This window comes from Anopheles aquasalis, chromosome 2, assembly GCF_943734665.1.
Source record: "Anopheles aquasalis chromosome 2, idAnoAquaMG_Q_19, whole genome shotgun sequence".
In the NCBI taxonomy this organism is placed as follows: domain Eukaryota; kingdom Metazoa; phylum Arthropoda; class Insecta; order Diptera; family Culicidae; genus Anopheles; species Anopheles aquasalis.
Genome location: NC_064877.1, coordinates 23,425,001 through 23,452,500, shown reverse-complemented (window position 1 = coordinate 23,452,500; position 27,500 = coordinate 23,425,001). Strand labels below are relative to the sequence as shown.

General features: G+C 49.1%; 1 protein-coding gene across 4 annotated transcripts in view; it reads right to left on the bottom strand.

Annotated features, from left to right (window-relative positions):
- The window catches only part of LOC126569335 (protein encore), a 79,228-nt gene that overhangs the window by 10,087 nt on the left and 41,641 nt on the right, over positions 1 to 27,500 (bottom strand). The window lies entirely within an intron of this gene.

The window sequence follows — 27,500 nt, the reverse complement described above, 5'->3', positions numbered from 1 at the left end:
GTCGTACACAGTAGACACCTCTTCGTGGCTATCGTGAGCTTTAATTAATTTTCTTCCATTTTTAATCAACAAACAGTCCACGACACGCGACTCCTCGGAGAACGTTCGCTCCACAAACGTTGTCCAGTTTATCGATCGCCTCACCACGCTGTTCGCGAGTGTCCTGCTCACCGTGAAGCAGTCGAAAACGTAGCCCAAGGGACGATCGTTAACAATTTGGTGTTTGTGCAATTTGTCGTCAAGTGTCTGCACGCGTTGTTGATGCTCGCTGGAGCTGGCTAAAGTAAATCATGTCCCTCCACCAGTGAATGTCATTCCAGCAGCGAGCGATTAATATGGAATGCAGGTGTTCGTTCGCAGTGTGATGAAAGCGGTCGCTTGGTCGGCACCCTCCATTGGAAGCCCGCTTGTGGCCATAAATCCTTCAAGCTCCTTCCGAGCGCCCAGTACATAATGCCCGCTTCCATTACTCTCACCAAGGGACGATGTTTTAAGACGTTTTTGACTCGAAAGCGACGGTGAGCCACTAGGGAGGAGGGTAACTCGTTGGCCACGTCGCTCAAAACAAGATCAAACAAGGCGAGTGTCAATCTGTGCCACCTTCCTCTCCCCCAAGACCCATAAGACAAGCCGTGTGCACCCATTTGACACCTGCTTTACACCGACATATTAGGCAAAGCTCGGAGGAGAAGTGAAGCTGTAAAGTGCTAAGCAGTTCCAGTGCACAATAACCCCCGCGGCCGGGGAGATGTAGATGGTAATGATGATGGACTTGCGTGCACTCTCTCTCTCGCTCTTCAGCCCATGGCTCCCTGAGTAGTGATAAGAATGGAAGCGAATTCCATCAAAACATCACCATCCGAACGGCACTGGCCCCCGCGACTTGGCCCGTCATTCGGTGGCCACAGAAATGCAAATCGCGTGTCACTACCCCACACGTAACATGATTTATCAATTTTGGCAAACCATTTTGGTGCCTTACACGTGGCAGTGCCGTGAGTAAGCCAATAACACCGTCGCCGCGGCGTCAGTATCGTGGTAGAAAATTGAATTTACCACTCGACACCGACGGCGTCTTTCCTTTTGCGTTCTCTCGTCGTATCTTCTCATCGTCTTCGCATTCATTTGCACGCCATTCACAAACACGCACAGCACGCAGCGCAAGCAGCAAACGGGACAGCAGACGCGGCCCACCAAGAGGTGTTTAAGGATCGTCGTTAAAATGCATAAATTTGCACCACGGACCGGCCGGTCGGTCGGACCATGGACCAGCCGGAAGGAATGAAATGTTCACCAGAATGTGTCGCTCTAATTTTGTGCTCGGTGGTGTGGTTGTTATGCTCGCACGCCGCACCGGCAACACGGCTCGGTTCCGGCTGCCATAAAATTGTCATTTGGAACGATCCCTTCCTCCAGATGGTCCTTCGCACTATGTTTCTGGGGTGTTTCGCGTCTTTAGCGATGCTTTAAAGTACGTGTTGGTGTTTCTTCGGGGGCGGTCACTTTGCTTTCAGGTCTTGTAGCTGGCGCCTGCCACGAAAAGAAAGTGCAAACGACGATAAATCATTTGCCTTTTTTCCTGTTTTGTTGTGAGAATTTTGAGGTAAATGCTTTCTCAGGTGACCTCGGGCGTGCGGTGAGCATCGCTTAGGAAAGGGACTGGTACACGCTGGTTTTGATTGCCTTAAAAGGGAGCTTTGAGTTCGACCACACAGAGGACAGAGTGAAACGACTAAAATCAAAACGTTAACGACACCAACAGCGGCACTTAATGCGATCCGCAACCGAAACCATTGGCACGCGATTGGCCACCGCGATTCAATTAACCAGCTAATTGAATTACGCATACGGCACCTTGTGGCAGCACAAATCGGTTCCGGGTGTTTGGAAGCCAGCTACTCATCCTCCTCCTCTTCCTCTTTTGTCCTCCAATACGATCGCCAGCCAACGGCCAAGGGTGAGTGGGTTGAACTCGAATGTCTAAGCGCCGAGATTATCGAACGACAAGCGTGGGTTTCCCCGGGAGAGCTTGAAGGGTTGGTAGTAAGTGCCTCAGGTGTGACACTTTCCCTACCGGATTCAATCGAATTCAATCGACTCTCGAGCCCCAACCTCGAAGCTAAGACGGTGCCGGTGCTCGTTCCACGTTGACTGTCGTTCCGTTGGGATCCGTTTTGGCAACGAGGCGATAAAACACCAAAAGCACAGCTGTCTGTCTAACGGGGTGGTTTACCGGGGAGTGCGGGGGTTTTTGTGGTATTTTCAGCTTCAACACATCCCCCCCCTCCGGGTCTGGCCTCGGGGGTTTAGTTACGCAAACGAAAACTAAACATCACTCCAACGAGCTTTCCATCGCCTCACCACCGTTTCGTTCCTATTTTTGGTGCCGTATATTCAATTGAACCGAAGGCACACCCTCACTCGCCTCTGGAGAGCAAGTGCGTTACGAGTCCTCCCTTGGCAAGAAATTGGGGAATCCCGCCCCACCGATGGAGGCGCCAGTGGTTCATGTGAGGAAAAACCCGTGCTGGAAGCGGAACTATGGCGCGATGTGTGTACATTTCCGGATCACACATACACGCATCTCGGTTGAGGCACACATACGTGCCGCACTGGGGGGAGATGGGTTTTTTGGTGGGGAAGGGGGGCGTTGGATTGAGCTCAGGCTTAAGTAGCCTCCCTCCTGGAGTGGTCCCGGTGCTCCGTGCGTTCAAGGGTGCTAATCCCACCTAATCTACCCAATTCTAACCAAACAGAGACAACAACGCACACACATAATCGGTGGATTTAACGGCTGACGGAGGATGAAGGGAACGAGGGAAGAGACAAGGTCCGGAAACCACAAACCGCATTCCGTTTTGCCGTTTGGGTGCCAGCACCGCATTTAATGGAGATCACTAAATACAGTTGTCTAACGAAATGAGCAAACGCTCGAATGGTGTGCACAAGATGGTGCGGATTGGGGTGGGATTCGAGTTCCGATGAATATTTGTGGTAACTTGGTTGCTCAACTGATAGACACCCTCTAGGACTACTTGGGCATCACACTATCAGCGCAAACAGTGTGACAGATGAGAAGATGAAAGGAGTTCGAGATCGAGTACGTTAATTAGGTCGTACGATGTGTGCGCACAGAACAATGCATAAATCATACAACCATCATGAGGTAGGACCGTGAAGTGGCACTTTATGTAACGTCCATCATGTGAACCTCCATGAAGCAACATATGAATTGAATGAGGCAGCAGAGCGTTTACCCTGTGCGTGATACAAGTGACACAACATTTGAATATCAATTGTTTATGCACTCCGACCATAATCCACTCTCCAATTCGCTGCCCAGGGATCAGGATCAGGACAAGAGAGAGGGAGAGAGAGAGAGAGAGAGAGAGAGAGAGAGAGAGAGAGAGAGAGAATGAGAGTGAATAATGAAAATCCGATGTTTATGGAGTTATTTATAAAGAGCTAGCGCCCCGTGACAGGTGGTGACCACAACCGGCCAAGCCAACCACAAAACAAACGAACAAACTGATCGAACGGATTTCCATCGAAAGGTGTACCGATGGTTCCCGTTGGGAGGGAAAAAATGGAATAACCAATGAGCAGTACCCCTGTGACGTCTTCTTGCCTCGGTTCCGGTGCCCATTTTGACTGTCCAAAGCAAAAGCTACCGGTGGCACAGTAAAGGGCGCATCATGAATGATTTATCGATGCGATTCTATCGTCGGACAATCGGAGAAGATTTCTTTCTTATCCTCTACACTCACGCACACGCCCAACCGAATGCACAAACAAGCGAATTCTGGGTGATAAAGATGGCCAACAAAAAGAAGAAAAAAAACCCCAACTAGGAATAAATCCTGCTAAACGATTTAATGATGCTCGTGAATCGGATGAGCCCTCTCATCATAAATCAAGCACTTCACAGTCAAAATAGCTTCTCGGCGGCCCAGCAAAGTGAGCGGAATGGTTGCTCAAGTGCTGGTGCTCCAAAAGAAGGATCATAAGATGCCGGAAGCTGAAAGTGCAGACCCCGCAGCTTTAGTAGCTGAAGCGGAAACGAATGTGGATAAAATATTTTTGGGGTTTGGTGCACTATTCACCGGAGGACCATTTCCGCGAGCCGGTATTCATGGGCTTGGGATGGGTAACGGATGGTTTCCGGTGGATTTATTTTTTTCTGTTCGGCGTGGCCGCAGCGTGGTGGAAGAGCGGAACGTTGGGGATTTAATATCATTTTAAGGGATCATAATGGTGCGATAATGGTTGCAAGCTGCCGCCATATGCATTCAAAATGGGACGGAATGCAATGAGGGATGCAGCATGCTTGCAACATTTGTGATGCACCCGAGTGCACCATTTAGCATTGTTCTATCCAGCAATCGTTACTCTTATCGCGATACACGATGGAAAAGACAAAAGAGCTACATTAATCGATGTTCAAATGATATAACGACACGACAATTGTGTTGCCTTTTGTACTATTAATTTTTATGATCATCGTTCTATGAGGTCAATTTCATGCGGTGCCCCTTTGCTTCAATACCGGGGGACCATAGGATGGGACAAAAAAGTTCGATCGCGAATCGGCATAAAAACAAAGCAAACAAAAACAACTTGCTGCTGGCGATACTTCATCTCGTCCTTTCCGGGCGCGCCGAATGGATCGATTTTCAATCATGCTCCGGCACATCATCATCATCTATTCATATATGCACGTCACGGTGTCATCGGTCGATATCCCTTTTGTTTTTCGTTCCCACCCGCGCCGCCCGAAACTACATTCCGGCCTTGGGCTCCCACCAATCACCGATCGTCAGTTTGACAATCCCGACGGACTCCTCGACAACTACTTACGTTGGGTGGGGTCGCGAAGATTAATAATGCAACAAACGGCGCTACGGAAAGGGCACAGTGAGACCCGGGGCTCGATCGGAGGGCACGTCCTTTGATTTTCCATTTGTTTCCTTCGTCAAGCTTTGGTTTATTTTATGCTTCAGCTCCAGCCCTCCTTTAACGGCGATTTGATATCGGTTCGCAGGTCACCTACCCTCTCCCTCTGTTTCTCACAAACGCATCTCAACGGATGACAGGTTTCAGCGAGCCGGAGCCAGGACATTCCCCAAAAACAAAAAGAACTTGGCACAGGAGTAACGGGGGTGCAGCTGAGCAGAGGATCATTTTTCAAGACAAACAAATTTGTCCGAAATGCCTTCGTTCGTATGTATGCGTGAGTATAAGGAGCCTTCTCACATGTCACATATATTTATATTCAATTTATGGATCTTCATCACTCTCCCCTTCCTTTACCGGCCCCATTCCGCTCGGCCGGATGGCCTTTGACTCTTTTTCACCTTTTTTATGCCCCGTTAGAGGGCTCGGTATTGTTTGTGAGGTTAAAAAAAACAAAAAAAGAACAGAAAAATAAATTAAAAAAAAAGGAACATTCGTACACCAACAAACCCCAACCCCAAATACCTAAGCGCCCTGTGATTCGGGCGACTTGTCGGTGGAGCTAAGAGGATGGATGGTGGAGCTGAGAGGATGTTTTCCGCTGGCGAGGGCTGGGAAAAACGGTGAAGGGACATCTAACTTTTCGACGAAACAAAAAACACTCAACATACCCTCGAACCAAACAAGTAAATCCCTCTGCAATCGTCCTTACGTGCGCGCTCTCTCTCGCTCTCCTCTCTCGCTGGTATCCCAGGACACATCCAGGTACGTTATGCCATTTCGCATTCCCAGAACAATGTCGATCCCAAGCGGTATTGTTGTACGAGAAGGCGATGGTGGCAGGCTAGGTTGGTGGCATATGCGTGTTTGTGGGATGTTTTGCCGGATGTAGCGCTACCTCGCTGCTTCGCTACTATAATCCTTTTCACATTAGACATACTTCCTCCGCACCACTACGGCGACGGCTCCAACACGGTAGGAACGCCGATTTGGAACGGATATTGTCATGACAAACCGAAATGAAAAATGAAATATCTTGGCATCCTTGTGACGGATACCGGGGATGATGTTTGTTGTCGAGTTACCCCGGGGCAATGGCGAGCTGCGGAGCGAGACAATCTAATAGTTCCAAGGATCAACTCGGTTTGGAATATCATATCATCACCATCGTCGGAAAGGATTCGTTGCATGGAACCGGAACTGACAGACAATGGAGTTAGAGCTGAGTCAAAGCGTTCAGAACGTTGCGCAATTTAATGGAGCACCCAAAGGATACCTCAGTTGGTGGTTACTGTTGTTGCTTTAGTTTCATTCAATTGTTTGGCATTCCAACTGGTCGGATGCTCACAGATGGAACGCTTTTGTCCAGCATCGCCATCATCATCATCATCATCATCACCGTTTCCTCTTTCCTTCGCAAGGACAGTTCGGTGTTGATATCAACGTAAATTCATAAAATAAAACACATTCGTTCCATTCTTCTGCGAAAACGCTGACCGTCGGTTATGAACAAGTGTGACAATGGTCGTGCTGCTGTAACGAATCCCCCTCAGTTGCAGTTTCCGCCGGCCAGCGATACAGGACAAAAGTCACCAGAGGGTACCAACTTTGATTGCGCTAGTAATTGTTTCGATTGTTTCGGTTGACTTGCTGACTTGTCACAGGACTGCATCCGTGAAAGGAAATCGACCGTAAGAGCGTGTAGCATCGTATTTGTGTTTGGTTTTTAAAAAAATAAATCGTTGTGATACTTTAACAGAACATTTATTCTGATTGTTGCACAATAAAACATTTTCAGCTCAGATACATAAAACCCAGTTTAATTCTTTTAAAACAAACGCGAAAAACCGAAGGATCAGTGAAAAAAGGGGTAGGCATTGATTATCGATTACCCGGTAAGGTATCGTTAAACTTTGTCGCCTTCTTTACAACTACTCAACTCGCCGGTCGCTCCGTGATGGTACTCGACAGTAACGGCACCGTTGTTGTCACATTCTTTCCCAAGTGGCTTTGCCTTTCCACTTTCGAGTCGCTTTTTTGCCGCGGAAAATTCATTTAAAGAAAACCTAAAAACAAAGAAAGATGAACCAAAGTTTTGATTATGCACCAGAGGCTATCGGAGCGTAACGGACATTTTCGATCATTTTTGTTGCTTTTTTTGTTGTTGCTTCCTTTCTGAAGGACTCTCTCTCTCTCTCTCCCGAATTTCTGCCCTCATTCCCGTGGCTGTCAACGTAATAAGGGCAGGATGAGAAGTAAAGGAAAAAGCACGACAACAAAACTCCCCCAACTCAACAATAAGCTTTCGTCACAACCGATTACACTGGTGTCAAATTAGGTTTGATCATCATTTATCTTCGTTTGCAGCCGCTACCACTGCAAGGATCCAAGGACTCGCCCTCGATGCCCCACTCTCGTTCTAGTTCTGGTCTGAACGCTCCCAACCCAACGCGTTACGGAAGTTGTTAAAGAAAAGAATGAAGGAGGAGAAACTGTTACTCATCAGTCCCGGAGTTTCGTGGGAGGGCGGTGTCGGTATGTACTGTACGCGACGATAAGATTAAGTGACTTCGAAATACTCTGTTTATTTTGGGGCCAGGCTACGTTTGACGGTTTTGCCTTTTTTGCCCAGAGCTGTTCTTGGTCTTTGTCGATTAAACAACCACTCTGGCCGGTTCATCGATCGATGCCACGAAGGCCAGCGCTCAACGGTGATGGGTTTCTATTGTTTCAACTAGCCCTAGCGGCTCTCTTAAATATGCATAAGGGAATAGTACGCGCTGGTAGTGTATGGCCGTGTGCGTCCATTAACTTGCCAGCTCAGCCCACTCGCACTGTGCTTGCCAACTTTACCCAGCATTAATTTGACAGACACAAACTATACCGTAGCCTCTTTCGCAAACATTACCACCCACGGGACCCGTAACATATATTTATGCTAGTGTGATAGCGCGGTGGATTGCGGAAAGTTTCTGTTTATCTACCACTAGCCACCCTGCCAGTCGGTTAGCTAACATCGTCATCTGGAACGTCGTACAGTTCCACAGCTTCATCGCTGTATGCCTGCGCTTGTTTGCCGCTGACGAAGCAGAGGTAATGGAGGGATGAAATGGCCAAGAATTTGGCACAAAATTGAGGGCACCTGTCAACGACGTCCATCCGAACCGCATGTCGCGCTCACTGGTTGTTATTTTCGTAGCTTCTTGATGGCAATGATTGTTCTTTCACTGGTCCGAGTTTCGAAAACGGACTCTAAACGATGTGCTCGCGTCGTTGCTGCAGCCACTATGAAGCCAAAAGGGAGTCAGCAGTAGCTGATGAGTACACAATAGTGAAGGTGTTTACAATCGTTTTACCTAGACAAATGTACCGTTAAGTGAATGAAGAATGTTATAACACACTATTAAGGTAGATGATCTCACGATTCTTCCATCAAAAAAGAGTCATTCTACTGTTTATCGTAGTGGACGCAGAATTCCGCGGAAATTGCTGCTGCACACTAGGCAACTCCAAACGAAAAAAAAAGAAAGATCTGACCAAATCGAAAACCGGAAAAGCACCGTTCGTACGGAGTCAGCGCAGCAACTCGCCTGGGAATGTAGAACGAACGGAGACAAGAGATCGAGTACGATGGAACGGTGGAATGTAAACATTTGCACATGCTCTTCTCCGCACTACCTCCCGCACTACGGGGGCTACGTGAATTCCATCCATTTTTCGGGCCATTTGAACGCTTGCCTTCCGGGCAAGAGGGGGTCCCCCGACGGGTTGGGAGGAAAAGAGTTGTTCATTTCTTTATGTGTGTTGTCCTCCTCCTGGGCCCAAAAGTCCTGTCCTCCTCACGTGCGTTGGTCACTTTATCGAACACTCAACGCTCGACGGACTGCAATCACGCGCGAACCACCATCGTATGAATGGAAAGTCAAAAGCAAACAAAAGTATGTTTCCTCCCCTCGGCATGCATCCCCCGGATGAGCAGGCAGTCATCATACATAAACACTCCAAAGGTGACACTGTCGTGGGACGGCTTGCCGTGGTGCTCATCTCCGGACTCCGACCATCGCTGGCACACAATCGACTGGCTCCAGCATAAAGTGCTGGCCGTGGCGCTACATTTGACCCAACACGCTCGTGGGAGTATCCTCTCTCTCTCTCTCTCTCTCTCTCTCTCTGGCTCTGTGTCGGTTCGGCAATGTTTGCGTTGCTGCCGATGCTCCTTCTCCTGCTACTGCTATTGGTGCCCGGTTGCCTGCCTGCAGCACTGGCTCGTAAAAATAATGATTTCATTCTCATAACTTTCATTACAACGTTTTACTGTAATGTTGCCGCAGTACAGCCTCACCAGCAGCTCCGGCAGGGTAAGGAAACCTTGAGGCCATGACGACTGCGTCTCTATCGCACCGAGTAAATCCGATTTCTGCAGGGCTGCCAGGAAGGAGCACAAGATGGAAGTGCACCACCGGCCAAAAGCCACACAATGGCATCGGCATGCGGAATTTGTTCCGAAGGTTTATTAGAAATTGATGGAATTCTGGCGCTCCGACAGCCGAAACACACATTCCGGTTGGTCGGGCCGCTGTGGCCAAAACAGCAAACACAAAACTATCCAAACAGCTCAACGAAATGGGCGCCAACAATCGGTGAACCTTTTCCGGCGCCATAGAAATGGTCAGTTTAATGTATTTGTCACTTACTTTACGGGCAGGGGGTCCAGCAATTGGCACCCGAAAATTGCTACCGAGAGCTCCCCGGTCTGGCTGGCTGGTTGGTGCAAACGATCTGCCACACCATCCCATAAGCAGGACACCCCCCCCCCCCCCCCCCCCCACCATAATGGTCGGTCAAAGTTAGGTCAGTTAAGTGATTCCAGTCTGCTGAGCGGTTGGTCGGTTTGGTTTGTTGTTGTTTGCAGTAGCAGCGGTCAGCTGGATCCACCGCTCCAGACCGCTCGGAAACCAGAGACAACCGAAAGGACAGCATTTGAAAAGCGAGCGAGCCGCGTCTCGGTGACCAGAGAGTGTCATGAATTGAGCACGGCCGTAAACCAACATTACGCGGTTACGTAGCCAAGCGAAGGAACGGAACAGTGAAGTGGTGCTGGTGGGTGATGGATTGAGAAAAGGCAAAACAGATTACAAAATGGTGAGACGGACAGCGATGCTTGGGGGGTGAAATGCGAGCGCACAGGAGTTGCGTCTAATTTGTTTACGACGAGGAAGCTCCCTCCGACTGGTACAAAACCTCGGTCATGCCAGGTATACCTTCTGTTCAGCTCGTTGGAAAGGTGGTTTGATTGAATTCTAACTTTTCCGTTTCATTTTTCTTCCCTCACTGGGACTGAACTGCGAAGCATTATTTGGAACGCACCGCATGTTCTTGCGTGCCATTTCCTTTGCCAGTGGCCCGGACTGGCAGAGGAAGAACTAATGAAGCGAACTTTCCGGGAGAGTAGAAGAGCAGATGGCAGAAAATATCCGGGCCCGCCTCGTCCTCACCGGGAGGGAGGGGGGAGCCGTTCCTTTTTCCATTATAAAAAGCAAGACGCGCGGTAGTGAACTTCGACCTCAAAAGCTCCGGCCCAGCGGGTAGCGGTTTCGTTGCTTCGAGATGCTCGGGAACCTCAGGACCACCAAGGGTCAAGGTAGCGTGTGACCTCAATTTTTCATTTGCCAACTTTATTCGCCATTTACCTTGATCCTTCCGTGGTTACCGGGTGGTTGACGGAAGCCGGAAAAGCCGGTGAATACGGGGGGAGAAAAAAGGTGGAGGTGGAGAAAATCAAATTAGGATCGACGATTTTTCATTCTCCATCCTTCGCCGCACCAGGAGGTTCCAGCGGCTCGGCTTCGAATCGAGCTATTCAAGTGGCAGCAACCGATCGTCGCCGGTGGTGAATGGGAAATGGGAAGGCCAAGGCTTAAGGTGTCCTTAAAGACGCTACCGTGAGATCTTTCCCCCACGACCGATGGTTGCTCGCTACACTCTCTTCAATACAATGATCTCAATCCCAATGGAGATGGCTCACTGGCTGGGTTGGCTCAGGGTTTACGATGATTGATGATTTACAGCTGGTTTTACTGTTTGCTCGAGGTTTTGTCGAGGAGCTAATAAAATTATTGAAACTTGGCTCGCTCGCTCTCCTGAGCGGTTTTCCATCGTGTTCCGCGTGTATTTTTCCCGATTTTTCCATTTCACTCTCACCAATGGACACGAATTTTGTTTTAACTTTTCCTTCCACCGCCACCGCCACCGCCCATTAGATCACATTATTTATTTCTATTCGAGCGCCGCAACCACCACACCAGGACCCCCGGGGGGCCATTTTGCGGAAAAGCACCGGCATCATTATTATCGACCGATCGGTAAATTCCATCTGGTGGTGGCGGTGCCGGATTACGGAGGGGGGCAGCATTTGTGAGATTATTATCGGGACCATCGAGAGCCGATTTTTACGATTACCAATTTCATTACTCCGCCTCCCCCACTAGGCAGTTGGGCGTGTGTTTTCTGGCTACCGGCAAACGATTTCAGCCAAAGTTTTGGCCCAAAAACAGCGGTAACATAAAACACCAGAGAGGCCAAGTTCCTCTCCCTAAGAGGTGGAGCGAATGAAGCAAAGCATACCAAACACATTGACTTTCCATCCAAGCCGACATTAGGACTTTTATCTAGAGTTCTTTTTTGGGGCGTAGGGCGAGAGTTTTAGGGGCGATTTCCCTAGCAATGTCCTTACATCAATAATGAAATTGCGGTGGCGGCATTGGCGCGACATTAAACAATACCGGCGCACTTATCTTAATTGGTTTCTAGAGTAAAGATCCGCTTTCACCGATGGTGGCATTGAATTGGTCCAGCAATGAATTGATGAGTGAGACTGATGCAAACTTAAGCCATAGATTTGCGAGCGATTTACCGAAGTGAAAGCCGAACTGTCAGACTGATCAGAACGATCAAATTGTCTGAGCTTTTTCGTTGCTACTGCTGCATTCGTGCCGATAAATGTTTCAATCAACGCGAATTAATTCAATCGTCTGTGGTCAGAATCAGCTTACGGCTATTAAACAGACAGTCGGTGCTACCTTCAATGCCGGTAGCAGCAGTTTGTTGGTTAATTCGAGTTGCGTGTACCAATCCCTCGCCCATAAGTTCACTTCAGTTCCTCGGTTGCGGATCTCTAGTTCGAGTATCGACCGAGCAAAACTTGAACGGTGATGATGATGTTGATGATGATGCCGATGAAGACGACGACGATGATGCGGCTGCCAAGTGCGGCTGAGTCCTATTTGGGTCAAAACGTTAATTACGCCGCGATTCCGGCATTCCGATCACCCATCATCATCTTCGACACTCCGACCTCCTCCATCGAATACCAGCATATTCGGGGCGTGTCTTTGATCCTACTTTCCCTCCAGAAAGGGGAGTGAGACCACCCCTCATCCGGTTTTACCAAAAACCATTCATTCTGTATCGCAAAGCCCCAAACGAAATCGAGAGGAGGACCGCCTCGTAGTGACAGTTGGACAGTTTCCTAGCGCCTGGATACTGGATGGTCGGAAATGCTTCAATCATTCAGCCACGGATTAGGTTGGTCATTGGGTGGAAAATCACACCTACTAACCCCACCGCACCACCTCTTCCGCGGATTCAATTACATCAAACTTCATTTACAGTCGCACTGTCAGTTCATTACAGCAGTATCGATCATTTGGGGTGATGATGCCAAACCATTCCACCAGAATGTCATTAGCTCAAAGGCAACCGGATTATTGATAATGATGAGTGCCCTAAACCGGTGTGGTTTCGCTTGGTCGAGGCGACTGTGGTCCGTTTGATTGGAATTCCATCGATTGGAAGGGCTTTATTAATTTATGGCCAGCAATCCGGAATAAACAGCCGTGCTGAAGCAGAAGCAGATATTGAATAGTCATCCTTCGGTAGCACTGGACAGTAGACGGTGATGCGGAAGTTTCGAACAGTTTCCAATTTGTATCGAATCCTGCGGTCATTAGCGGCAAGATGCTGCTAGGTCAACAGGAACCCCGAAGGCACAATAGCATTCCACGGATCACCGGAGTATAGTAATCGAGCATGTGCTGCGATGCGAATGCACACGATGCAGTCCACATTCAATTTAGGGCGAGGGCTAGTTCCACTTCCCTCGAATGGAATCCATCACCGAATCCATTCGCTGATTAAATGAGAATCTATTATTAAAACGTGGGTACGCAGAGGGATGCTACGGCTTTTTGCTCATTTTACACAATCACACCCAGACCAGCGGCATGCCCAGGAATGCGGGGATTTGAAAAAGGACAACGCGGCCCGTAGCGGCCCGGGGGAAATGGGGAAAACGTTATTATACGTCCTAATTGAACGGATAATGAATTTCCTGAACGTGGGTCTGACAGACTGCCGATCGGTTTTTCCGGCAGGAGAGATGGGCTGATACCGGTGGTCCTCCTGGCCGCGATTCGTACGTGCCTTCCATTCGCGAATGCTAATCACACCCGGGGAGATGGTTGGCCAAAGAAATTCCTCGATTCCGATTCCGCCATTCAACCGTCATTAGACAAAAGGATACTTTGCTGCAAAAGCAAATCTTCTTCTACTGTTGCTTGCGAAATCTCATCGATCAGTAGAGAAAAGGCCAAGTGATAGTGAGGTATTCACGTCAATCTTCTAATTACCACTCCGTGACCCATGGGTTCGGTCCGGGACCGGGCATATCACTTTCGCTCGGAGGCCCCAGTGTGCCAAGCAGCTGGTGTCCTCTTTCGTAAATCTAATAAAACGGTTGTGTCTGTCGTTGTTGTCGTTGGCACGCTGGGGTGTATGGCAGATATGTGTTCCAGCGATCCGGTCGTACTGAAGGACGAAATATTCCACGAATAATCCCTACCTAATTAGCACCGCTAACCAGTATCCTTCGGTGTCCTCGGTCTCTCCATAGTATGTTGGAACCAAACAGCAAAAAATAAAGCAAAAGAAAAACGAAACAAAAGAAAATCCCAGCAGAAGAGACGCGAAGACGGCCCGACGGCACCAACCGGCCGGCCAGGCAGGGAAAACAAATCAATAGATTTTATTGACTACCGTCTGTGTCCCGTAGGGACGATGGTGGTGGGCCACTGGACTGGTTGCCGGTTCATGTTACTTGTTAAGCGGCCGGCAGCACTTCGGTACGGACTCGGACTCGGAAAAACCGTTCGCAACCGACAGAACATACGGGTCGGTCTTGCTGCTCCCGGAAGGCCGATTCTGGAAGGGATTTATTTATAATCTACTTCGTTGTTCGTAGTGGAAGCAACAGCAACATCCTCGCACACATGTTGGTGCATGGACGGGGCCATCGGATTGTTACGCAAGAGAAGTCATTTAATATTGATTTGCGCGACTCGAAAGGCGAGTTTCATTTCTTTGCGCGAGCATACGGGGCGGTTTTTCAATAATTCACTTGTCTGTGTTGCTCACGGCAGGAACACGTGGAATTCGTGGAATTGTTTGACAAATTGAAAACATACCGGAATCGGGGTTTGTTTTTTTGCTGGGGGGATCAGTGTATGTACTTACAAGCCGGCCGGGTTTCGGGCACGGCCAGGTGTACTGACGACCCAAGTTAAAATGATGTACCGGTGGAGACAATTGGCAACGATCCAAAAACGATGATCCAACACAGTCGCGGGGATTCCAGGTATTTCCAAGGGACCGCTAGATGCCGGTAGATCGGTGGAAATAGGTGTTTATTTGGGTCTTTTACAACCGTAACGTGAGCTACTGAGCACGATTCGGACAAGGAAGAAGGCAAACGTTCCAACCGAAATGGTGGCTCAGTCTTGGGAAAATCGTTTTCTGTTGAATCGACCATTGCCTCACCCTTGTTCCGGGGAAATTTTAAATTCTTTCTTCAACAATTTGCTGACTATTTTGTGGTCGAACCCGAGAAGCCGTCTGCTAATGTCCTGTTAATAGAGATCCAGCAGCAGCAGCACAAGGAGGGCCACAGGCCGGTCTCGAACCCGAAGTTGAGGGCCAAGTAAATAAGTAGCAGCCCGAGTAAATACCACCGAAATGGAAATCGTTTCGAAGCAAATACCTGAAGTGAGAAAAGCCCTAGTGGGCACGCCAGGCTAGACTGACTAAAGTTCGGATAGTAGTTGGGCATTCTGCGAAACCCCGGGAGAAGCCAGGCAATGGCGTAAATGGACCCCAGCATTCCACACTCGCTGTTAGCCACATTTTCCAACGAGTGCTTTTGCGTTAGTACCTGGAAAGCCTCGAAGTTAAAGGGATTTTGAAATTAAAACGCTCAATAATGGAGTTACCTTATTAGTTCGGATTTAGTTATAATTATTTCAAATTTAAATCAAACTACTAATTACCACGCTACTGCTGCTGCTGCTGCTGCTGCGAGGCTAAGAATTTCATTATTCAAATGACTCAATTAAAATTACTGCCCCTACCAGACCAAAACAATCGTAACCATAAAAATCGTGTCTGGCAGCGCACAATAATGACAAACAATCCTTTCGATGGCTTCATAAGTTTTGGCGTTTGCGAGGCATAAAATGGTGCAAAGACAAAGTTGTTGATGGGATTATTGCCACCGAAACGGAAGGACCAGAACCAACCGTGGAATGGACATTCCGATAGAGCGCCAACACTGGTGCTGCTGCTGTTGGTGGAAAAGCAATAGCCAAAAATTGAATAGAAAATTCTTTATGAGTTGCCAAATTGAATTGCTGCCTTCCAACGGTTGAGCAATGGGTCCCAGGATGCGATAGGATGTTCGCGCAGCAGTAACCGAAAAGGAAAGTTTCTCAACCAGATTTTGAAGGCGAACTTTTGACCGGTCAATCGTAACCGCCACTCGCCGTCATGCGAGCAATTTGATTGCCCAGTTTTCTGAGGATTGCTGCCAGATTTCCTCCTATTCCTATTTGTTCATTTGGTTTGAATTTACATTCTTCTTCCAATCGAGGGCTGCTGACCGTTATGCCGCTATGTCGCTTAAGAAAATTTGGTTTTATTGTTTTTTAAAGTTCTCAACAGAGAATCTCTCCTAACGATTCCGACAAGCAGTAGTTGTACCATATTTGCCAAAAACGATGTCATCGGGACGCTTCTATTCAAACACCGGCACACTCTTCCTTTTGAGCGACTTCATTCGGCTCCTTTCCGTTGTCAGCTCCTTTTCGGGGCTTTTTTTAAATAGATTTTAAATTGCGCAAGAAATTACTTGGCACAAAGTTTTATCCTCCATTCGGCACGGCTGCCCACGGTCAGCTTTGAACCAAAGACTCTAAGCCCCGCAAAGAGGAAGTTTGTCTGCACCGCATCTTTTCCGCTGGCCATGCGGTTCGGTAACTTGCCACGAACGCGATGGTGACAGAAAGTTAGTTTGCAGCATTGGGGCCGAAATTGCACTGGGACTACCCTCTGCTGGGGCAGGAGAGCAGGGATGCAACAGAACGAGAGAGAGAGAAAAAAAGAACACAATTTATTGCATGTCAAATAGGAAGAGCTGGCGAGCTCTCTAGCCGTGAGATCATTAAAAAAATATCTTTTTATCATTCACCCAAAAGGGACGGCCAGCAAAATCTGCTTGTTTAAAAAGTGAGACGGATGAGCTAAGGGTAATTCCCGTTGGTGGCGGAACTTCCAAAGACCAACAAAGAAACCTTTCTGACAAAAAAAGAAAAGAAGCGAAAAGCGTTTCGATTTGGTGACACCTGGAGTAAGAAGAAAACCATGTCTACAAGCAGAAACCATGGCGTAGCTGTTGATTTATGCTTGAATCTAGCGCGACAATCATCATACCACCGCTCATAACTACGTTGATTTGCTAATGTCACAGCAGGTTGAGTTACAAAAGTTGCTCCTCCTGCTAAAGCCAAATTCGAAGCTCGCATTAACCTACATAACAAAACACGGTGTTTGAAGCGCTGTTTGATTTTGTCACGGTGCATGTGACATCCGTCATTGTACCTATTTGTGGCGCTACTCAAGAGAGCGTAAAAATCATGAAGCGAAACGACCACGAAACTAACGACCGCCATTCACCACGATGGCACGTGCATCCGTCAAACGATGCCCGTGTCTCTGGTTTCATACGATAGAGAGCGCAAAGAGTTTCTTCGTCTCGAAATTTCAATTTGAATTGGATTTGAATGCATATGTAAAGCGATATCAACGTTGTACTCCGAAAGGAGTGCAAGGACACTCGCTGCTGTTGTAGTAGAACTATTTGCAGAAGTAACAGGCAAGTTCTTAAATATTCCAACCATCAAACTTAACGCGAATCGACGTGAAGAATATAATTCAATTACAACAAAATATGCGTCCATTCGCTTCCATCGACAAACCGACACCGACCCCGGCATGTGTGCATGTGATCCCCGTGCCGTGATCCGGTCACGGAGTGGCCGCCACCGACCGACCAAAAACATTCTTTCCCATGTTCTACCGACACTCCCGACATGTTCCTATGGCCTGGCCCCGCAGACGAACGGCAGTCAATGTGTGTGTTTATGTGTCGGAACATCGACGGCGACCGGAAGTGTGGCCACCAACCTTAATGGCGAACCGGTCGGTTGTTGTTTGCCGCATTCAGCACGCGTTCACCGCCCACCGCGCGCTGAGAAACAAGATTTTCCAGATTATTTCATTTTCGCCACACAACCACTCTGGCCATTTGGTGGCCGCAGTGGCACGGCATCAGTGGCTGCCACTGTCCATCGTTTGTCCCCACGACGGAAGCACGGTAGTGCGCTTGGCTCCAACGACTCCAATGGTTTGAAGCCTGGAAGCCAAATCACGGAGCGACACATGAGCGAAACGCCCATAAAACCTGACCCGGAGCGCGCGCAGGAATGCACGTCATGGTTGTGGCTTTTGACGTCCTCTTTCGTGACCTCCAGGACCTCGCCCTAGCTCGTACATCACGCAACACTAGCCACTGCTACATTACACTAATTTGGTTAGTCACTGGCTAGCCACGAGTGTGTCCGTGCGAACAAGGGATTGGTACGTCTGTGTTTTGCTCGCATTGGTCGTCGCCACGTTCACTTTCAGAAGAAGATGCCACACCGTTCCACCGTTCTGATTGACCAGCCCTGGGGTATGTACGTGATGACGCAGGCGACGGTCAGCACACATCGTACGGCGTAAGGTGACAGACACCGATTCTTCCGCATGATTTATGATCCATGCGAGCGAGCGAGCGAGCGTACGCTGAAGCATTAGAGTGCTACTTCGCCCTATGACATTTGGATGGGACATGATACTCATGCTCCTCATCATCTGGCCAGTGGTGCCCAGTAGTATCTGACAAAAGTGGCTGAATGACACACATCGAGCAGCACGAGTCGTTCACCTGTAGCATCGTAACACGGGCATGATCATTGGAAAGTGTTCCTTGGCAGCAGCTGAGTGATTCCTCTTCAAAGACGATTGGCTTCCACGATGCGAACGATGCCAGCGTGAAAAAGGGACTACATTATTCATCCGTTTTGATAAATTGATAACACCGTGCAGTCGGACCGTACGACTGTTCTGACCACACATTTATCAGTGACCGCTGGTCTAGCGGTTCATGCTCCACTAATAAGCAGCATAATGCATACCTTTTTCCTCAAATGTTTTGCCACAAATTCAATTAAGTGAAATAAGTTCGTCGCATTCATTTCGCTCCTTGCAGCGCCCCACCCGCGGGGGGATTAATTGATTATTCATTGATTGGTTCATTGAAAAACCGAATGCCCGAATGTTTACCTTTCATCAATCAATCGCGCTCATCACGGAGGGATCATCCGGCATCCTTCCGGGGCCAGTCAGCCAGCCAGCATCCATGACCCGGCATAAACATGCTCTGTTTGAGCTGAGGAGATGCGAAGCTCGGCAGAAAAGTGTCTCCTGGACGCACCGGAGCGATGGAAGTGATACACGTAGCAGTAGCAGCAGGGCACGTCATCTAATCCTCTTCCGCTGACTGCCGACCGCTTGATGGATGCTTGGCGAGGGAAGTTCGCGCGTTGCTTTTTTCCACGGCCCAAGGACGCCAAGCCAAGTCTCATGCTCAAGTGGCTCAATCGCAGCCACCGTCTGGGAGTTGGTGGTGCGTTGTTTTGCTTCGCGTCGCATCACGTCGCGTCGCGTCATGAAGATAAATGTTGAAATGAGGCAGGTTCAAATAACCCGGGTGACAGTTATTTACAGCTTACCATCAACCGCCGTCTGCCGTGCGATAAACTTATCTTGACTGACCTGACCCGTTGTCTACGGTGGTGGTGGCGATGGTGAAAATGTCCGGGGGCCAACATCTTCATGGCTGCGCGGTGGTGGCCACGGCAAAGTGTCGTTAAAATGAAGGACCACCATACGTTAGAGACACCAGTGAAAAAAAAACAACCAAAAACGGATACACTAGCAGCTCGTCTACTAACCAGACACTATCACGGTGACGCAAATAGACAGCCAATGCCATTGCGTTTTCCCTTTTCGCCGGGGGAGTTTTTTTCTCATTTAGATTTCCGCTCGAAGATAAACGAAAAGATATCTAATTCTCATCAGAGTCTCAACGCTACTTCACCGGCTTTCACGCCATCCCTTCACTAGTGAATGACTTGAAAATTTGTGGTTTTGGCACTGTTTCGGGAAAAACGGAAAATCCTTTCGCACCACGGAAGGACCAAAGGAGGGATTTCACTGTGTCCCGATATCCGATATGTCTAGTGCGCGCGAAAGTGTGCGAAAGTTGTGAACGCTTTTTAATGAGTTCCTGTTGTGATTTTAGTCTCGCTGCCGCCCACTACCCGTGGATTACACCGCAGGCCATAATCAAATGACTGTTGGAAATTGTGCCCGGTCATCAACGTGGAGCCTGGACCGAGTGAGGATGACTTGCCGGTAGGATGATCCGTCGGTGCTTGTCCACGAGAAATCGTCGTCGTCGCCCACGGAACACGGCGAGGTGTTGGGATCCAATTGATTGAATTCGGCTTTATGCCGGGATGGGTGAGCTTTTAGAAAATGCCTAATTTCGGTCACAAATTAAGTTGACGGGATTTAATGTCACTCGGGCCGTCGGACGGACAGGCGGAGAGCTGGGGAGGTGACGACGAGCTTTATTGTTTCCGAGGAATGAAAGCTGTTCATTCTCCTCCTTCTCCATCGTGTCGCTTCCGTACCTTCGCAGTGAAATGAGAAGATAAAAGGAGGTTTTAATGCTGCTTCTAAAATTATGTGAAATCATTAAATGAGCACGATAAGGGGCACTGGTGCGGTGGCATTGTGCTGCTGTTGAAGGTTTCGTTAACTGTATCCCTAAATGAATTTCTGGCCCGCTAGAGGCAGCCCAGGGTTTGCCTCCTGGGTGGTAGGGGTAAAGAATTGGGTGTGAAAGGATCAGCATCACTGGCAGTGGCATATTTTAAAGGGGCAACCAGCATTCTACCTGCCTGTCTGCCAGCCCACAATTAGTCAAGCATGGCATCGCGACACACGATCTGGCCCCTCCGGTAGAAGGTCCCTTTTTCAACCCAGCATCATGGCGCCACCGTTCCTGAGCTGGCCTGGCCTGGCCTGGCCTTAGCCCTAACGGCTTACACTTTCTCGGCACAAATCGTCCCCGGCGCAGCTTTGAGGATTTGAATTTTTGAGTAGCGAAAGAAGTTTTTCCTCCGGCGACACTCCACTCCGGCGAGTTTGAGAGTTGAGTCGCGCGTCACCGCTCGGAGGGAATAGGATGGGGGTCGGTGAAAAGAATGTTTCTGTCTCCCAAAAAATGGTAAACACTTCAGGGGCGGGGGGGTAACATTCTTTACAAATTTTTAGTCCGTGTACTTTCCGCGACGAACGAATACACCTGGAAATTTGAGGAATTTTTGGAGAAAAGAAATTGTTTACGAGCCAACCAATTACAATTCTGCTTGTTCGCGCCATGTACACGATGGAACCTGAAGGCGGGGTAGCGCGTTTAAATTTGAATACCATTCACCCCACTTTCACTTTATGCTGTTGGAACGCCCGTGTAAATTCCCAGTTTTTTTGTTTAAAAACCCGAATTTTCACCCGTTCTCCGGTGGTGTAGTGAAAAGATAACGCGATGCTTAATCACCGTCCAATCGCCAACATGTACTAAACTCACCGGTAACATCCGGTAACAACCTTAACCCCCAGGCCAATATTTCGCCAACGTCACGGTGCGCGGAAACTCCACGAGGTCACAAAGGCACATGACGATGAAGAAGGTAACAAAAAAAACCCTTTCCAACCGACGGTGGGGTCGAGCATTGAATAGAACATTTCCGGCCCGAACCGGAAGTACACGTACAGTAGCAGCAGCAGCAAGAGTGCCACCGGCATGCAGGTGAAGTACAACAGTCCGCTCATCGAAAGTCATCACCAGTCGGACAGTCGGACACAGACTGGCCAGTGCTTAACCAAACGAACTGTCGGAAGGGTGGAAGGATGCTTCCGGTGGTGAAGTGGAAGAGAGGGCAGACCATTTCGCGCAGCTCAATCGAGTGCCAGCGAGCCCAAAGGCCATCAAAAGCATGGTCACTTTGCATTTGCGAACCCATTTCCATCCCTTTCGCAAATGACCAAGGCAAGTCGCTGAAATGACTGAACCGAACCGAACGGTGGTGGCCCGTTTGGCCGATGACGGTGGCAGTATGATAGCCTAGCATAACAATAAAACTGGAAAAGATTCAACCCTTTCACAGACACAGGGCAGACTGCACATGAGTGTAAACATGTTCCTCGCTTGTGTGTTCCCTCCGGCACCAGATCGGGCATGAAACTGCAATCGACCGCTGATGCAGCAGGTTAGGCAGGCCACCTGCCTGGATGGGCGCTTAGTCACTGATGGATAATAGGCTGAATGTAAAACCATTCCGAGGGTTGCCGGAATGTCGATCCCGAGCCAGTGCCGGTGTCAATTCAACGGTTGTCAGTCAGTCGGTGATGAACTGAACTCCGGCAACACGACGTGATGTGCCAATGACATGAGCCATGCCATGTGAAACGGACAGCTGAGCACCACTCTAGCCCAGCCCGGCCGCCGCTCTAATGGTGCCACGACACTCATCAATCTACAGCCCACAGTGATGCATAGTGCGCCATCACCGGTACTATCACCGGAGCTGCAGCATAGTTCCATTTAATTGGTTGCGTGGCCTCGTCGCAGAAACTGACAACACTCTCGCTCGGCTACTGAAAGGGCTGAATATGTTTTTGAAAACCCCTGTTTTTTTAAGGGAGCCCTTTTTTGTTGTCTGTTACTCGCTCGCTCACAATGCGTGCTAAAAATCGGTTCTGGTGAAAAGGGACAGGACGCGCAACGAAAGAAAGCTGCGTACGCGAGGCGTTTAGAGCGTGCGACAAACTCGGGTTACGGGAGGCGAGACGGATGTTGATTGTGTAACTGTGTGCCCAACACATTTTGTTTCGCAATTGTTGTCAAAACATAGCGAGAGGGAGAGGCGTGGCATGTCGGTGGCGGGTGGCCAATTTACGTGACGAAGCGATAGGATTTGCATAGTATTCACATTTCTATGTAACGGCGACGGGCACGCGGCGTGTGTTATGTGTCGCTGAAAGAAGAATTAAACTTTTTGTTTTCACAACAGGTGCCGCCGACAAGTGTTTCAATTAGAATATGGAACTTTTGCAATTCATTGTTGGATTTGCGATCTTGTTTGTGAGGAGTAAATTTGCTGCGCTCATTTGTAAACATGAGATTCTTTCAAAGCGGTTCCAAAGGTTACGGGCATCAAAGGACGAGGCAAACTTTGATAACGCATTAATGAGTTAAATTATTATTAAAATGTCAAAACAGCTCTAATATTCAAATGCATAAATCCAACAGTTCTACAGCGTTTATGGCGCTGATTGGCACGAAAAACAAATGTTTTTGTGCTGATTGTTTTTACTTTACTACAAAATAACGATTCAACAGAAGAAACTGATTTTTCATACGGACAATACTGCGTAATTGAAGGGCAAAATCAAGCGAATCCGTTGAATGTCAACGTGCAAACCGTCGCCCCACAGGCAAAACAGACCATACGCTCAAAGGAAAAAGCTGGGTGGAAAACATTGCAAAACCAATTATCCAATTAGCAAGGATGGCAAGTGTTTTCCACTCCTGTCCCCAAGGACTGTGGCTAGCAAGCCAACGAGCCAACCACCGAGCAAACCGGTAGCAAAAGGTTGGAAAGCTTCTCGCCATCATTAGCACCATGTATCCGTCGTGCTGTGGTTTACCTGTGCACCGTTTTCCGATTTCTATTGCACCATTTTCCGAGCATCGAACCAGAAATCGAACGGGCAGTACTAACCTCGAAACCATTCGGCACAACACTAACATCGCCTCAATACCACACCAACGCACAGACCGTTCTGTGGTCAGCTTTTGGGTGGAAAGGAGAAGCTCTTGAGTAGCTCGAATCCGTTGCTGCCCCACGGCCATTGGGTTGGGCGGCCACTTGATTCGTGTTTCTCAATTGGTACTCGAAGGTTCGATCCGAGGGTTTTTTTGTTGTTTTGCTGCGGATTTTGGTTCGCTTCATCCACTCCTAGATTCAATGCACGGGTTCTACAGGTAGTCCTCCTCACCGGGTTTGTACTTTTTCAAAATTACCGAAAACGAACAAAACAAAACACCACCCAAAAAACCAAACCGAAACAGAAACGGTTCTCTCCGGTCCGGTGTGCCACTGGTTCTCCATCGCCATCGTTGCCGATTAAACGGTATTCGGTTGGCTTAAAGGTAATTTGGCAAATCAAGTGGCGAAACAGTTGTCGAAATAGCGCCGCCGACGGAGCTGTTTGGCCGTCCGGAGCATAAAACAATAAAACTTCAGGGCGCCCTTCAGATTATACGCCGGCAGTTTTTGTTCCTGAACTGTGTGCTTGAGCTCGTCGACCGTATCGATCCGTTTCGAATCGACTCGGTCCGGATCCGGATTGCGAACCGCACGCCGGTGAGTAGTTTGCCGTCGTCGCCTTCGTGTTCGTGTCCAAACGTTCCAATGTCACGGCGAACTTCAAAACCGTGGCTATTTGGCCTGGATTCTGTTTTCCAGCTTTCGGCGCAGCCAATCTATTTGTCCATGCCATGGCCATGTTTACCTTTTCAATTGCTTTCTGCCGCCTAGCGAAAGGGTGGCGGCGGCGACCGGGCCAGGAAAAGCTTCCAGCGATGAATCGCTTCGGAAAGTTTGCTAAATGAATGTCAACTCCATCCGCCCGGTGGCGTCTGGCGCAGCAACGGGCCTTGGTAGTTAGTGTCGTCGTCGATCGAGCAGAGCAAGAAAGCAAAAGCGAGCGAATGCACGAACGAAATGAAAGCAAATAGAGCCCAAAGGGCCCAGAGGACGAATCCACCGTATCCGTAACACACACTCACCCAGGCACCCAGCCGTGGTCAACCCCGTTCAGCACGGTCCCGATCTGGTTGGGAAAATTAACAAACATTTCCCGGCACTGTGGGCAACGACCGGGCGGCACGAGAGTGTTGCTGGCATGACGAAGAAAGAGCCTCACCTCCACCAACCGTACCGTCGTACCCACCATCTGGATGGCCGTTGTCACTTGTCAAACCACTTCCACCACCCCCTTTCCACCCGCTTGGTGACACTCCAGTCCATCATCAGTCGATAATCCTCTCACTAGCTCTCCGTCTCCCGCTCGCGTCTGCTGTTGACGGACGACGAATGAAAAATGGACGGAATGGGATCTTTGAGACCGGGAGTCCGTGGAGCGCGCTGGTTCCCGAAAAGGTTCCATGCCACAGCTTCGTCGGCTTCGACTTTCCACTTGTCTTCCCTTTTCGCGGACGCAGAGCTGCATGTCACCCAAGGCGCGCGATGGCGGTGGTGACAAGTGAATCCATTTGTCAAAAGCAAAAGTCCTGCTCGGAGGGGCTGGGACGTGTTTTCCTTTTCGTCTCATCGACATCCGATCATCGACCATTTCGTTGGGAATGAAATGTGCATGGCCAGGAAGCTAAACGAACCGTAGCCCCCGCCAGCGCCGAATGCGCTGCTCTGTCGTCACAAAAATCAATGACCATCATTATCGCTGGTACCGTTCCACTCGGCTCCTACTAGAGCTCGTAGTAGTAATCGTCGCTTCGGTTGTTTGTGCCTCACTTTCCGCGTTCATCGAATGATGGAGCGAAGATTGACATTCCACTTCTGTATATTGTGTGTGGCCAGCCTGAGGTACCTGATGTTGGTTGGAGTAACACTAGGGAAAGGCTATGGCGATGGCGCGGATTGCGGATGATTAAAACGTAATTATTGGTTAAACAGGGAAAATGCCATCAGCCCCGGGGGCACTACTACCACCACCAAAAGTAGAAGCAGCAGCAACGGCAGCAAATGATGATAGCGAACCGATTATCAGACGCAATCGGACGTAGCTGGTAGGGCAGGAGCAGCAGGAGGAGGATGAACAGTTTCCCTCTCTCTTTCTTTCTCTCTCTCTCTCTCTCTCTCTCTCTCTCTCTCTTTCCTTTCTGGCCACGGGGATTTAAAGGTATTTTGCAACCGCGAGCTAAATTGGGGATAATTTTCCGTGAGCAGGAAATAAAATAAAAATGAAATTAACGCCACTCGCTGCCTCGCGGCCGTTCTCCGCCCGCGTGTCCGTAACACTGGCCAAAAAGGCGCTCTTTCACTTTCCCACCGGATATGGGAAGTACGGTTCCGTTGCGAGTACCCGTGTCCGGGACATCGCCATCATCCACCGTCCGCCATCCATGCGCCTAGTGCACTAATTGGGAGTAAATTATGAAATAAATCGATCGATGGTGTACAGTCGCACGAGGCGCCCGTCTTTCGAAACAGGCCAATTGCGCTGAAGTGCACAAGTTGATTGAGATTCTTAAAACAAAATTAACTAACGAAGCGCCGATAAAGGAACTCAATTTCAAAAGTTTGTATTTTAGCTTGCCATTCGTGCGCCACCAGGGTGTCCAATGGAAAAAGGGATATCGACCAACGGAGATTAGATGGCGCACCCGTGGAAAATCTGTCGCCCCGAACGGAGCTGCCGCGCATAAATCCCTTGATTCGATTAAAACTTTGCACGTAATTTGACGGCAAGCCAACCCTATAGCGCGATCCAGAAACCGGACGATTGACTTGGCGACGCACCATTCGTCTAAGCACCAATCCGAACCACGCTTGCCCGTGGAACTTTCTGGGAGGTTCTCAGCGTTGAAACGTTTACGTAACGTCCTTTCAGGACCTCGGGGTGCACCGCACGAAACCCATCATCAGCTCTTCACCACTTCTTGTAACTAAAACATCGATCTACTCCAACAGCATAGAGAGCACCGAAACCAAAGCACCAAAACACATTAGCCCATGGCGCTCCGGTGTCTGCAGCGAAGCTAAATCCGCATCGAGATGGTGTGCCAGTGTGGGAATTACAGTTGTTAACACCTTTTGCCCCGATTCGTAATCGATAAAACTTGATGTAATCAAAGTGATGCCGATTCCACCCAAGCTCCATCATCACAAAAGTGAATAGAGAGAGAGAGAGAGAGAGAGAGAGAGAGAGAGAGAGAGAGTGAGCGTGTGTGAGTGAGACTCAACGGCAACAACAAAAGTAACGAAGAAAAACGGATAAATTACGCTGAAATCGAAATGGAAAACGGCCCCGGTGCCAACGTAATGCTAGCGCTTGGTGCTACCGGAAAACTTTACCACCCTCGCTCCACCCCTTCGGTGAACGAAACAAAAAAGCTTTTCACAAAGTTGCAGCCACGCCAAAGGTGTGGTGCAGTAATCGAATCAGACAAGCAAGAGGATAGGGGAGGAAAGAGTGGGCTAGAGAGGTGGCCCCACCAGTGAGTCAGTGAGTCAATCAGTCAGTCAGCACAGTTCAAAACATTCACCAACAACATCGGTGGCGAGGACTCATAACATGGGCGCCTCGTCTGCCTCTCTCTCTTTCTTTCTCTCTTTCTCTCTCTCTCTCTCTCTCTCTCACGCCATCTCACCGGAAACCACGTGCGGGTTCTCTCGATGCGCGGTGCGGTTCAATCGATAATCTTATGATTGCAGCAACCCCCATTCGGATAACCCCTTTTCTCAAGTCGCACGAGCTTTCTGTTTATCCGCGAGTCTGTTTTCACTTTCCTCCACTTGAGCTGCGTGCTTGAGTAAAACCCGTCTCAATGCCGGTGTCGTTTTCCCACGCCGATAAGAAGCCGCTATCTGTTACGCCTCTGTGGCCACTCGAGAAGAATGGAACGCGTTTAAAATGCCATGACACACCCCCGACGAGATGACGTTAATCACCCCTGAAGCAGCTTGCTTACTAACATAACCGGCAGCGGCAAGATGCTCGTCAGAGGCCAGTGGCGATGTCGAAAGAAGTACCCTAAGGGACGCTGGATCCAACAACACACTCAGGACGCAGTGTCGTGCAAATGTCATTTTGAATATTTAACCGCCTGGAACTTCTCGAGAGGTCCAGCAGCAGCACCTAGACTTTCGAGCGATCGAAAAGGTCGGACGTCCGGAAGCGCC